This window comes from Aedes aegypti, chromosome 3, assembly GCF_002204515.2.
Source record: "Aedes aegypti strain LVP_AGWG chromosome 3, AaegL5.0 Primary Assembly, whole genome shotgun sequence".
Taxonomy (NCBI): domain Eukaryota; kingdom Metazoa; phylum Arthropoda; class Insecta; order Diptera; family Culicidae; genus Aedes; species Aedes aegypti.
This window is the reverse complement of record NC_035109.1, coordinates 106,876,227-106,892,119: the sequence shown is the minus strand read 5'-3', so window position 1 is coordinate 106,892,119 and position 15,893 is coordinate 106,876,227.

Genomic DNA, 15,893 nt, shown 5'->3' with positions numbered 1-15,893 from the left:
ATGTAAATTACATTTTGTTAGAAGTTGATTAGAAGTTTTCTGCTTATGTTACTCGATGGATTCTTCTGGAGTCAGGGTAGCTCCAATCTAGCGCGTCGATCAAAATCTGCGATTGGAATTTGTAAAACATGTTTAGTTTTTATAAAGTCTGGGATCAAAATTAGCAGTTGTTGTTTAACTTATTGAGTGGTTAATTTGGTTTATACAGAAGGTGTTTTTTTTTCGTCATTTGAGATAGGTCTCACTTCTCACTTTGATGCTCAACGGAGTTAGTTACTTCAGAAATTGGAGAATATGAGGTTGAGAATATCGTATGAAACGCATTTTTAAGAAAAAATAAATGAACTTAAGGTGAAAAATAATCTTAAGTAGGATATTACAGAATCGAAGATATATTATTAAATTATTGTAATTTGGCATATGAATCGTCGTTGTTATAAGTATGCTTATACGATTACTATGTTCGTACCTAACAAACTGAACTATTATTAATGCCCATTCGTTATTTTGAAAAATAATAACTATTAAGTGTAATAGGTACAATTTATTAGAAAACAGTTCAATTCAAACATAGATTTTAATACTATATACCATTGTACAATGATCAAATTGTAGTTTAATTGAGCGCAGATTTTTTATAAATACAATAACAGTAACTGTTATTATTTGGATATTTATCTAAAACTTTAGCCAAATCTTTTGCTAAAACTTTAGCTAAAAGCTTAATAATGATAAAAACGCTTAAATTATCGAACTTCTGTTGTAGGTCAATGATGTTTTGTTGTTGTTGTTTCGTACGATTTTATAAATTGATCAATATAAAATAATTTATCCTTATTAGATGTCAAAATAATGTTTTATAATTAATATAATTTTTATAATTATATACTGATGAACTGTATTACATCCGTGCTTTGTACATTCTGTGGTTAAGAAGAGTCATCAAAAACATGTTTCATTCATGTCATGCTATGTCTATTACAGTCGTAACCGTCGTAAAACATGTTTATAAATATGAATGTATCTATTAATTTACAAACTGAAAATATATTTTAAACTCATATTGAACTTTTATCATTTCAATTAGCAATTCGCAATAAAAAAATAAGTAAATATCCATTAAAACATATGACAGAAAGTTAAATAAAATAAAGAAATTCAACAACTTGATTGATTTCATATGACTATTTTTTGTGGTTTTTGTTTAAATCATTATTTGGAATAATATTTATTTTGTAAAATATTTAATGAAATGAGTTATAAGCATTGAAAAATAATAATTTTGTATTTTTTGTTAATAGTTGAATATTCATCAAGAGTGTAAAAAAAATGATAATATTTTTTAACATTATTTATGATTATAACAGTAAGCATAAAAAAAAAATCTTTTGTGGCATGGAATACCATAACAGATTGAAAGAGTACAGAAGGAAGCGAATGTAGTATTGTAGAGTGAATAAAAAAATAAAATAATAATTACTGTTTTGCATATATACAAATATATATGAAAATAATCCAGTTCAATTCATCGTTATATATTAACAATTATTTGCTAGTGCATTTCTATCAGTGTCATAATGAACATCACAAGACAGTTTTGCGTTGGCCCGAAGCACAATTGATGGAAGACGAACATGAAGGAGATGATGCCAACAAGAACGGATGACGAACAACTGAGCTGAATGGGAGCAGGAAGGAGAAAGGTTGATGGCGGTGTTGATGACAGTAGATGATAGCAAAGAAAGAAAAGAGAGAGAGAGAGAATGTTTTCGACATAGCGTTCGCAATTGGACTCGTGCCGATACTCAGTCTATTAACGAATTTTGACGCGGACGGTTGAAAGAAAAATATACGGTTGAGATCGTTTGCTATCGAAAAAAAAGTGTTTCAACTGTTTGAAAGAATACGACAGCTGGCACGAACCAAGCTCCGCGATCAAGAGTACATGGCAACAAAGGAGAAGCCAACACCAAGCCTAAGGCCAAGAAAGCCAAGAAAACGCCACGGGATAGCCCGAACCAGGCAGTGTATCCACAGTGTAAGCTATAAAACATCATGACAAAATAACGAAAAGCCTTAACATAGATCTTTTGGCGTCAACAGAAAGATTTCAACCTCTACTATATGGGAAAAATATAAAAAGAGTGATAAAACTTTTTTTTTTAACATAAAATCGCTTGAGCCACTATTGGTACACGTGTTCCAGTAGTTGCGCTAGTGCTCCAGTAGTAGACGTTCGGGAATGATACAAGGATTTTTAAACAAAATGATAAATTTTTACATAGGTTTAATATTTTTCACTCGGAACAGCAATTAATATCTTTCGAATGAAGCATAAAGATCATCTCTAGGGCTTTTCTTCATTTTTTTACATCCATTTTAAAAACTGCTTCCATCCGTTGATCCACTACTGGAACACAACGGCAACTACTGGTGCAAGGGAGCAAATTTTTTGCATAAACTTAATTTTTATATGACTTTTTGATAAAATGAAAAGCTGAAATTTGGCAAATCGACTAAACTAGAGACGATCTATCCACCAAAAATAGCACATGTCGTTTTAATCGAAAAATGTTCGTTTTACTCCTTAGTCCAATCTACTGGTACATTACAACCATTGATACCGACACCCTATTCGTGATTTATAAAACAAAATAAGATACACGTACCTGTGTTTGTATTAATTTTATCGCAATTACTAAAAATAACAATGTAGACGCATAGATATAACTTTTTAAACTGAGGCTACATGAATCGCATCACTAATCACGGTGAATTCTGATCATATAGCTTTTGAACCCTCCCACTAACAACCCGCATAAACAAGAACTATATCAGTACAGTTTCCCGAAAGGTCTACAACAATTTGCAACAATATCTGAATAATTTTGGTTACAATGAAAAATAACAATATATCCACCATACCCGAAACATTTTTAACAATTCGACAAACAGTAAATAGGAAAATCACAATGTGGGGAATAGGCGGTTAAGTTATGTAACCATTTGAAAACGTCGATTTTCTCGAACAAAATTTCTCATCAACAGTTTTCCAAAAGGTAGATATACTGTCCATTTTCCGGCAAAATTAATGTAAGTCAAATAGTGTTGATATATTTGAACCATATGTTTCTAAGGGAAATAAATAACGTATGCATAATTATTGAATTATGGTGCTTTATTGTATTTTTTTCCTATCCTATACTGTTATATAGTATAGCACTTAAGAATCAATGAATTTAAGAAGAAATTCTTGAAGAATCAAATGAATAGTCACGTAATTAACCTCTTAATTTTGCACTTTTTAAAGAATCGAATTAAAACAGAAAACTAGACCCGCTACCAGCCCTGTGATGGTTCAATTAAGGTTAAATATCACCTTAAATATCTTTCATTCTTTCTGAAACTCACGGAATATCGCCTTCCAAAGCATCCATGTATTGATCGATTCCTTTAAAAGATGGCATCCAGCAACCGGAAGCAGCGCTGCAATTACTCGCAATCTTCCACTTGTCGCCCTGGGCTGTGTTCCAGTTCCTGGAAGTACTTCTGAATATTGTCCTTCCCGTTGGCACCATTTCCGTTCCACACCAGCAAACCGTTGTCAATTTTGGTGCGCAGTTTCTACGGGGAGGGGATTAGGTTTGAACCAAACATCCAACAAATTGACGAAAGATATGTACTTACTGGGTCGATCGCAGTTGTCATTTTTTGATGTGAATTGCAGTTTTGTAAACTTAATTTTAGCCTAACTCGACTTTTATAAATTAATTGCCAGCTTTGAACAGTTTTAATAGTAGAATAAGAAGTAAACAATATAGCCTGACAATTTTCCTTCAACGGCGATTTTTTTTTCTACAATCAACGCTAGATTAAATGTCGCCTACAAATGCAAACAAAATGTAACTATTTGTAGAACTGTTAAAATGTAGTTCAATATTGTCAAATGAAAATGTGTGAGTGTGTTGCACAAATTTAAACAAAAACAATTTGCCGAATGGTGGCGATATATTTCCACCATATCTTGCTTGAATCCATTCCCATATAATTTAACAATATCAGAGCAGTATCATATATTGTTACTGATAGGTATGGGTTAATCTTACTGTTTGAAATGGTGAACAGCTTTGAAGTCCAAATAATTATACATAAAAGAAACTATTTCTGTTACATTAGACACATTCCACGCACATCTACGCCAAGATATCAAAAATTCAAACTCTGAAATATTTCCAAAGCTGTGCAGAACATAAAAGACAATATGTCGAATTGTATAAAAAACATAAATTTGATTAAAAATACAGTGAAAAACATACCTGAAAAGTTATATAAAGTTTATATAATTTATGGGTGAGAAATTGAGACATTAAACAACTTTTTTTATAAAAGTCCTGTATCATAGTTTATCAAGTGTAATATGAATGTCTTATCCGTTAACTAGAAGGGTATTAGATAACATTGTTATGTGCGGGTTCATTTTTTTCAAACGAATTATTGGTTCTTTGAAAACGTATTTTTTCAAATAGTCACATTATTATGGTGTCGCGTTACGAAAATTACCTTATTTTTGATATTGTAAAATAAATACTTCTTATAAAACTCTTATATTTTGGATTCTCTTCCTACTCGTCAAGATACGTGTTTCCATAAAAAAAGATTTACAATCGGACTATTCTTCGAAAAGTTACACTAGGTGCAAAGTTTTGGTGTCGCGTTACGTTAATTTTAACCGTAAATTTTCAGGATGAAACTACAAATTTCAAAATGCTCGTTCTCAGCAATGCTACAACCGATTTTCCAAATTTTTGATTTTTAGTAGATGGAAATAGTTATACTAGCTTTCAGCGTTGGAGCCACCCCACTTAAACCCTCCCCGTTTTTGTAAAATGTGGGTATGTCTGTTTTCTCTTGTTTCTTACTCAAATCTGATCAAGTAGCTCTGGTTTTTAATGAACTCGTTGGCTAGTGACCCAAATCTTATCAGACAGGTGCCGTTTAGTGCAGTAATAGTCTCTCACATGTTGTGGAATACTTGAATACTTGAATAAACAACGTGGTTCTCCAGCGGATAATCCGGAATATCCGTAAAAATGGTCAATTCATAAAAATAATCCAAGGCAGTTTTTTTTTTGCAAACTCATCAGAACTCCTTATTATAAAACGCAAAGGTAATTTGAATTGTTCATGGACCTAGCTGGTCACAATAATGGCCTCTGGAATATCCGGAACATCCGTAAAAATGGTCATTTCGTGAAAATCATCCTAGATCACTGCGCTATTTTTCAAAACATATCAGAAATCAATTACTAAACAAAACGGATGATTGAGGATTGTTCTTGGATATAGGTGGTCACTATAAAGCCCTTAGGAGGATCTGGAGCAATCGTAAATAATGGTCATCTCGTAAAAATCAACTTAGACACGCAGTTTTTTTTTTCAAATCTTCTGGGTGTCTTGTCATGACATTTATCTATGTCCTTTACGTTGTATAATATTGAATTTGATTCATTTTGCAATAAACTTCGGTGATCAAGGTGGTCTTTAATTTCAATACAAATTATACTTCTTTTTCCTGGCGTTACGTCCTCACTGGGCCTTCTCAGCTTAGTGTTCTGATGAGCACTTCCACAGTTATTAACTGAGAGCTTTCTTTTAAAAAGTTGCCATTTTCGCATTCGTATATCGTGTGTCAGGGAAATTTCCTTTACGAAAAGATCGTGGACCGACCGGGAATCGAACCCAGACATTTTCAGCATGGCTTTGCTTTGTAGCCGCGGACTCTAACCATTCGGCTAAGAAAGGCCTCCAATTATACGTGTATTACAAATTTTATAAGTTCTATAATTATGATTATTTACGTGTTAAAATGATGGTCTAGGATGATTTTTACGCCCAGTTTTGCGGATTTTTCCAAGGTTGGTTGGTTGAGTTGTAGTGGTCCATGGGCAGTCCTGATTGGATGATTTTATAAATTGATAATTTTTATGAATATTGCGGATTTTCCAGTGATCCATGTTGTTTACCATTAAAACCAAGCAGTCCCCAACATGTGTGAGGCTATCTTTTCACTGACCGGCACCTTTCTGATAAGATTTGAGTCGCTTCTTAAAACCAGACCTAAAGCCAAAGCTATTTGATTAGCTTTGTGTAAAAAATAAAACAAGAAACATAGGTATATACCTCTCACAAAAACGTGAAAGGTTTCAGAAGAATTGCGCCAACGCTTAAATCTGGTACAACTATTTCCTTTCAATGAATGCTCAAACAATCGGTTGAATAATTTAAGAACTGAGTTTTAAAGTGTACTCACAGTTTTGCCTAATAATCTGATTTAATAACTCTTCTGTGCGGCAGAATTCCATGATATTCTGATCACTATTTTGAGACCATAAACGACCTTAACAATTTTGCTAAAAGATGATCCTCAAAATACCACATGGCTACGTTGAAATTTTATTGGCACAATATCTGGTTCAATTACACCCCTGTGCCACAATATTCTGTATCCTTCAGACCACCATTAGTAAATCATAAACACCTGCACACGCTATGTCTGAACCAGCAGATTATAAAAATCGAATGTACATCGGATATTTTCATCATCTTCAAAAAGGATCAAAGGAACGGTTAAAAAATTTAACCCAAAAAAAGTGCAATTATCCCACTGTACAGCAGCTGTACATATTTTTCGTCCGATCATTAGGAAGCTTTTATGGTCGTCTACAAATTTCTGAAACAATTTTCTTTAAATTATTTATTGAAGCTTTTTCATAATTTTACCCATTTATCAGATCCATTAATTTCACTGTGTTATTGAATTTTGGGTAGTAACGACAACCATAAACGTCTGCTTGTCGACTTTGCCGAAAGCAGCATACTTTTAAAAGTACATCGTTGAAAGGTTTACATAATTTTATTTTACAATCAAATTCAATCATTCTAACATGTATCAAAGCTCAAGATTATTCGCGCCGCCATCGGAAAGCACTGTACCGGAAACATTCTTAAAAAATTACAGAAATATCTAAATATTATTGCAAAGAATTTAGTCAAATTTATATGGTGACCACATCTACGCTTCTACAAAGCACGACATTTTCAAAGGGTTTCACAGAAACATAAAATTAATTTTAACCAGTGTCGAATCAAATTACCCCACTGTGAGGCAGAATGTCGAAAGTATTAAACAAATAACAATACTAGATATACATTTTTTCTGAAACCTAAAAACAATATTACCGATTTTATCAATAAAAACAAAAAATGCTTTTTGCGTAACGCGACACCATTTGCAGAACCCTGTTGGAAGATAAACGTAACGCGGCGCTCATAAAATGAAATCAATGATTTCTGCAATTATTCAATATTTCCTTCCAGTTCGAAGTCACACTCTGATTCTTATCAATACATAGAAGGATTGCCTAGAACAAACCCGGATTGTAAAAATTATAGCAGAGCAGATAGAGGCGATTATAGAGTGATGTTTAAAAAAGTGCATTTCAGCGATGGTGTCGCGTTACGAAATGCAACTGCTTTTAGTTACCATATATACAGTGTAATGTTTCAAAATGAATGTCACAACATCAAGTACATTTAATATGCAAAATATAAAGGCTGTTTAATAACATGGTCACAAGGCATATTTCCGAGAACAGGCCTCATTTGATAATGAAAGTCGGTTCCTCGTGGTGTCGCGTTACGCTGGAATGTGTCATTAGCAGTAACCGTTACAAGATGTTTATTGTTCTTAAAGTAAGACAAACTGTATTTTGCTATGCGGGAACTCCTTCCTGTAAAAACCATGGAGATGCAGAGATGATCTCGGTCTCTAGTAGCAATGGACGTCATACTAACATTCCATCCCTTCCCCGATGACCGTAAGGACGAGGCCGGCGCCGTTATTGACATGACCAAGTTTGGAGTTCTCAAAATTGTACATTGAAGAGGTATGCTACTCCCAATCTGCATCTATTGGTTAACTGTGCAATTTTGATTATTCTGGTCAATCACGGAGTAGCAACTACGAATTGTAAGGTCATCAATGCTTATGCTCATGTTAAATGACCGTTATGCCTAATGACATTATGCCAAACGGTATTACGTCAAATGATAGTTTGAAAAAAAACTACAGTCAACTCTTCATAACTCGATATTGAAGGGACCATCGAGTTAGGGAGGTATCGAGTTACAGAACACAAAACCAGTGCAAATGAGATCCAAGGGACTATCGAGGTAGCCATGAAAACCTACTTTTACTATGGTTCTCTAACTCGATATCGAGATAGGGAATATCGAGTAAGGGAGTAAGGGCTCCACAACTTACTTTTTGTCGTTATTTTTTCATTGTGTTATTTGATATTGGAGCCCCTTTCGTAAAAAAATGTTATCATGTGACACATTAACCTATTAACCCTCAAAGCCCCGAGACAGACCTGTTATTTTCAATCGACTGGTGCTCAGAAACAAATAAGTTTAACGAAATGCGGGTTTCACTATGATCGATGGGATAAGTAAGACTTCCTGCGAGTGGGGTTTTCAAACCGGAAGTTCAGGTTTGGACATGTTTTTCAATCGGAAATAAGTGTTCCCTAGTCACATATTTTACAACTTTAACAACGAAACCAATGTTTAACGATAAGTTTTAGCCATTTTTAGACATTATGTAACGGAACAAGGCAAGAGTGCACTATTTGGTTTATCTGTTTGCATAGGGTGAAAGCCGGAACTTGGTTCCGGAAGTACTTTCCGGATAAGAGCCGAGGCCAAGGAACACAAGTAAATTTGACCCGAAGCAACATATGCTGTTACTTGAACGTCATGAAATCAACTAAAGACGAGCCAATAGAAGACATCAACTCTCAATATCGTTAATTTTACTTTATGGTCAAGGCTGGGTTGTAGGGTCACTTCCGGTGAACCATGAGACAAATATGGATGAAGCTCAAAACTAGGCATGCGACTGCTCAAACTTCATGAAATAGCCTCAGCGTTGCTGTAAGACCATGCTTCTTTCCTATATAGACACTTCGACCAGATTGTCAAACGTTGTCGGGATTCTGGGGTCACTTCCGGTGAATATGGAGATAAACATAAACAACAGGTAAAACTAGACATGCAACCCCTCAGACTTCCTGAAATAACCCCAGCGTGACTGTAAGAACATGCTTCTTGCCTGTATGGACACTTCGGCCCGATAATCAGACAATGACCAAATTTTGAGGTAACTTCCGGTGAATCAGAAGCAAACATATAAAATAGGCAAAAGTAGGCATGTGACCGCTCAAATTTCATGAAATAACCTCAGCGTTGCTATAATAACGTGGTTTGGTTTGTAGTGATACTTCGGCCTGATGAACAGACAATGTCTGGTTTCTAAGGTCACTTCCGGTGATTCAGGGAACAAACATGAATAGAATAAAAAGGTAAAACTAGAAATGCGGCTACTTAAACTTCATAAAACAATCTCAGCAATAATTCTGCCATTGAACCAGACAATGAACAGAGTCTGAGTTCACTACCGGTGAACCATGAGATAAACATATATAATACTTAAGACCAGGCGTGCGACTGCTCGAACTTCATGAAATAATCTCAGAGTAACTGCTGAAACATGCTTCATGTCTTTATTGACTTTTCGTCAAGTTGGACAGGTAAAGACCGGATTCTGAGGCCACTCCCGGTGAATTAGGAAACAAATATGGATGAAGATCAAAACTAGACTTGCGACTGCTCAAACTTTATGAAATAACCACAGCATTGCTGTAAGAACATGATCCTTGCCTGTAGGAACACTTCGACCAAAAGACCACTCAATGACCAGATTCTGAGGTCACTATTGGTGAACCAGAAGACACACATGAATAAAATATAAAAAGAGGTGCACGGATATTCAAACTTCATGAAATCGTTTAAGCTCTGCTTTGCTGTTTACAATTGTTAAATACACAAGTTATAAGAATTTTGTACTTCTTTATTTTGACAAATGAGAATCGAATTCTTTTTTCATATTTGTTTCCTGATTCAACAGAGCAACAGATCTCAAAATCCGGACATTTGGCTACATGCAAGAACATGTTCTTACAGAAACGATGAGTATAATTCATGAAGTTTGAGTAGTCACATGTCCAGTTTTACTTTATTTGTGTTTATTTTATTTTATTTTATTTTAGGAGTAGGGAAAAGCCCGTTTGAGTTGAGCTTAAAAATGAACTCTCTCTCAAATAGGCATAAAACCTTCTCATCTTTTCGCATCAACAGATTAACAAATCCAAATGATACAATTGACTTAAAACTAATAAACAAATATCTGTTAACTTACTTACTTACTTATTTGGCTTTACATCAATTATCTTGATAAAGCCTCGCCAACAATATTTCGCAATTCCCTCGGTTCATGGCCGCTTCTCTCCATCCTCGACTGTGACCCACGCTCTCCAGGTCCTGGTGTACCTGGTCAATCCACCTAGCTCGCTGCGCCCCACGCCTTCTTGTTCCGACCGGATTCGTGGCGAACACTATCTTTACAGGGTTGTTGTCCGGCATTCTTGCAACATGCCATGCCCAGCGTATCCTTCCAGTTTTAGCTACCTTCACGATACTGGGTTCGCCGTAGAGTTGAGCGAGCTCGTGGTTCATCCTTCGCCGCCACACGCCGTTCTCCTGCACGCCGCCGAAGATCGTCCTTAGCACTCGGCGTTCGAAAACCCCAAGAGCTTGCAAGTCCTCCTCGAGCATAGTCCACGCCTCATGCCCATAGAGGACTACCGGTCTTATGAGCGTTTTGTACATCGTGCATTTGGTGCGGGGGTGAATCTTTCTTGACCGCAGTTTCTTCTGGAGCCCATAGTAGGCACGACTTCCGCTGATGATGCGCCTTCGTATTTCCCGACTAACATTGTTGTCAGCCGTCAACAAGGATCCGAGGTAGACGAACTCGTCCACCACCTCGAAGGTATTCCCGTCTATCGTAACACTGCTTCCTAGGCGGGCCCTGTCGCGCTCAGTTCCGCCAACCAGTATGTACTTTGTTTTCGACGCATTCACCATTAGCCCGACTCTTGTTGCTTCGCGTTTCAGGCGGGTGAACAAATCTGCCACCGTTTCAAATTTTCTCCCAATAATATCCATGTCGTCCGCGAAGCAAACAAATTGTCCGGATCTCGTGAAAATCGTGCCTCGACTGTTAAGTCCGGCTCTCCGCATGACACCTTCAAGCGCAATATTGAACAACAGGCACGAAAGTCCGTCGCCCTGTCGTAGTCCCCGCCGAGACTCGAACGAACTGGAGTGTTCGCCCGAGATCGTCACGCAGTTTTGCACACCGTCCATCGTTGCTCTGATCAATCTTGTGAGCTTCCCGGGAAAGCTGTTCTCGTCCATGATTTTCCATAGCTCTATGCGGTCGATACTATCGTATGCCGCCTTGAAATCGATGAAGAAATGGTGCGTAGGGACCTGGTACTCACGGCATTTCTGGAGGATTTGCCGCACGGAAAAGATCTGGGCCGTTGTCGAGCGGCCGTCGATGAAACCTGCTTGATAATTTCCCACGAACTCGTTTGCTATAGGTGATAGACGACGCAAGAGAATCTGGGATAGCACTTTATAGGCGGCGTTTAGGATGGTGATTGTACGATAATTTGCACACTCCAGTTTGTCGCCCTTTTTGTAGATAGGGCATATAACGCCTTGCTTCCACTCCTCCGGTAGCTGTTCCGTTTCCCAGATTCTGACTATCAGCCGATGCAGACAAGCGGCCAACCTGTCCCGGCCCATCTTGATGAGTTCGGCTCCGATAACATCCTTGCCAGCGGCTTTGTTGTTCTTGAGCTGTTAAATGGCATCCTTAACTTCCCCCATCGTGGGAGCTGGTTGATTTCCGCTGTCCGCTGTGCTGACGTAGCCATCGCCTTCGCTGTCCTGACCTTCTGTGCCTGTGTTCTCTGCGCCATTCAGGTGAATCTGTTAAATAACATTCAAATCTTACGAATAACACAATAATTGCTTAATTCTTTTCTTAATAGTAGATCTAGACAAATTAAAATCAAACACATTATATCACTTGTTGAATACACGACACATACTAGCTAAAGGAGAATTATAACAGTAATTAGTTCTCGATCCCGGTACGCGAAGAAAGTCGTTGGTGCGCGAAATTCGACTACGGATGTTGATGTTCAATTGGCACAGCAAATTGGCACAGTTTATACGAGAAGTCAGCAGGTCAGCGATAAATGTCGCTTTCGATACATTTCGTCGTACTTCAAGGAGATCTAGGTTTATTAGTTTACAGCGATCTTCGTAGTTCGGGAGGTTCAGCGGGTCATTCCAAGGCAATAATCTTTAAGCGAATCTTAAAAATTTTCTTTGAACTGATTCAATCCTGTCGACACCATTTTTATAAAAAGGAGACCAAACAACCGACCCATATTCAAGGATTGAGCGAACTAAGGAATAGTATAAAGTTTTCAGACAATACACATCTTTAAACTGTTTCGTGATACGGAAAATAAAACCTAATTGAGCTGAAGCTTTTGTGGTCACATAAGAAATATGATCTTTGAAAGAAAGTTTCGAGTCTAATAGAACTCCCAGATCTTTTACGACAGATTCTCTGTTCAAAACGGTACCATGTAAGATATAGTCTCTGATAATGGGATTCTGTTTGCGCGTAAATGTTATTACTGAGCATTTTGATGAATTTAAAATCATTCTATGCACTTCAACACCAATCCGAAAAAATGTTGAGTTGATCTTGAAGAAAGTCTGCATCAGCTTCAGTCTTAATAGTTAAATAGAGTTTGAAATCATCAGCGAATGACAGTTTGTAACAGCTCAGAAGAAGTTTCACGTCGTTGAGGTACAATAAGAAAATCAACGGCCCAAGATGACTTCCTTGTGGGACTCCTGATGTCACGGTAAACGAAGATGCGAGGTGCGTTCCTATTTTAACAGACATGGATCGTTCGTGTACGATTTGATCCATATAAGGAAGAAACCGTTGAAGCCGAGACGATTAAGCTTAGCTACTGCAATTTGATGGTTTACTTTATCGAAAGCGGCTGAAAAGTCTGTATAAATGGCATCAGTTTGGTTTCCGCTTTCACGGAGAATCGAGTTGGTGTAGAGAACTAAGTTACTCATCGTTGATCGTTTCGGTGTAAAACCGTGTTGTTCTTCGGCAATCAAATTGGAGCAATGATGCATCATGTATTCTAAAATCAGCTTTTCAAACAGTTTAGAGGCGGCGCTTAAGGAGGCGATTCCACGATAGTTCGATACAACTCTTTTGTCTCCTTTTTTAAAAACAGGAAATACATAAGATGTTTTCCAATTCTTGGGGAATACACCGCTTAACAACGATTGGTTGAAAATCGTTGCTAAAGGTAATGATATCGATGATATGCATTTACGGATTACAATTGAAGGAATCCCATCTGGGCCAGGACTCGTTGATATCTTTAAATGATTTCCAGTAGACTCAACCATTTCAGTGCACACTTAAATTATTTTACGGATTCCTGTGAAATCTCAACAGCTGAAAAGTTCGGTGAAATAATTTAACGGAGTGCGGTAAATTTTTACAGTATTCGGTAAAAAATCACCGTAATCCATTAAATTTCGACGAAATACGGTGTTTTATTTCACCGAACTGTTCAGCTGTTGATATTACGGTGAAATTCACCGTAGTGTGTTTAGTGTGTGGAAATAGGAGATATTTGTTCGAATGCAGGACCTTGAGGAACATTGGAAGCCGCATTTAGGATATTGAGATCGGGAAGGTGTTCAGCGACGAATACGCTTTTAAAGTGTAGGCGAAACAATTTTGCAATGTCTCCGACAGAGGACGCTTCCACGTTGTTACACACCATGGTAGACGGAAGACCATCTTCTTTGCGTTGTTTGTTCACATGCTGCCAGAAACTTTTGGGGTTAAATTTAAGTTTTTCCTCGATTCCTGTTTTATAAGCGAGATAAAGCCTTTTGTTGAGACGTTTATAAATGCCATTGATTGTAACATAATGAATGAATGAATTTTCTTTATTTGAGAGACTTTCAGCCCTTGGCTGGTTCGTCTCTATTGTAACATAGCGACGTTTGTTACGGGCATTTCGGTGTTTTGTGTAAACCGTTAGGGCATGCCGTTTCTTAGTTTTTAATCTCCTCAAAGCAGAATTGAACCAAGCTGGATGATTAGATCGCTTCACGATCTTAATAGGGACGAATTGATCAATCGAATATAGAACGACATTTGAGAAACGAACAGTCGCAGCATTTGCGTCGCAATCAAACAGTAGTTCGTTCCAGTTGATACTGGCCAGAAATTCATTCATGGATCGATAGTCGGCTCTGTTATAGTCGTAATAGATTTCTTCCACCGTTGCAATTGAGCTCTGCATAGATGCCTTTAGAGCGAGTTGTAGATGAGGATGATGCCTGCTAGACGTCAGAGATATGCAAAAGTTCGTTACTGACAAAGACGAGGTCCAACACTCGGCCGTTACTATTTGTCACTCCGTTGATTTGCGCCAAACCGGCAGTGCTGTAACCGTCAAGTAATTTACAGGAAAGTTTGTGAACAACAGATCGATTAGAATCGGGATGCAAAAAGCCTGAACTGTTTAACTTCCACTGTATTGACGGAATATTAAAGTCACCTATCATCATGATACTGTCATTGATGCCCATTTCATTGAATACCCAGGTGAGCGAATCTAGATGAGCATCGATAAGTTCGGAGTCATGGATACGGTCGGGCGGAAAGTAAACTACGCATACGTACAAGGTCCATCCTGCGAATGTAATAGCAACCCAAAGTTGCTCAACTCCGATGCCAGAAGGAGGGAAAATGATGTGAGACTTAAACATGGAGCTAACTGCTAGAATAACTCCACCTCCTGAACGTTTGACACTATTGGAGGATGAACGGTCACATCGATATACGGAATAGCTAGGACCAAAAATTTGTTGAGAGAGTGTTTTGTCATTGAGCCATGTTTCAACCAATGCGATCATATCGTAGCTAGTATCGCCGCAGGCTAAAGAGTAATCAGCCAAAGTTGTGTTCATCCCGCCGACATTTTGGTAGTACATCTCCAGGATTACTTTGTTGGATGACACGCGACAACTTGAAGTAGATCCGGGATGTTTGTCTCTTGGTTCACTGGAAGTGATCTCAAAATCTGGTTATTGTCTGGTTATATGGCCGAAGTATCAATTCATGTAAAATGCATGCTCATAAAGCAACGCTGAGGTTATTTTATGAAGATTGAGTAGTCGCATTTCTAGTTTTATTCTTTATTCTATTCATGTTTGTTCCCTGAATCACCGGAAGTGACCTCAAAATCCGGTCATTGTCTGGTCATCTGGACGAAGTGTCATTACAGGCAAAAAGCATGGTCTTGCAGCAATGCCGAGGTTATTTCATGAAGTTTGAGTGGTCAAATGTCTAGTTTTACCTGTTATTTATGTTTGTCTCCTGGTTCACCGGGAGTGACCCTACAACCCAGCCTTGGCCATAAAGTAAAATTGACAATAAAGCCTGTCCACGTTAAATTTCGGACACCCAAATAATGGCAGCAAAAAAAAGTTACTCATAATTCAACAAAAACAATTGTTTATTTCAGAATAAAAGAGTTATATCTACAAAATAAACAGTTGACAAGGATGTTAATCCTTCTTTCTGTAAAATTCTCGAACTTTCTGTGGTACACCCGCCATCCGTGTCCGAAATTTATCGTGGACAGGCTTTATTGGGAGTTGATGTATTGTATTGGCTTTCTGAGTTCACTTCATGACGTTCAAGTAGCCGCATATGTTGCTTCGGGTCAAATTTACATGTGTTCCTTGGCCTCGGCTCTTTCCCGGAAAGTAGTTCCGGAACCCGGTTCCGG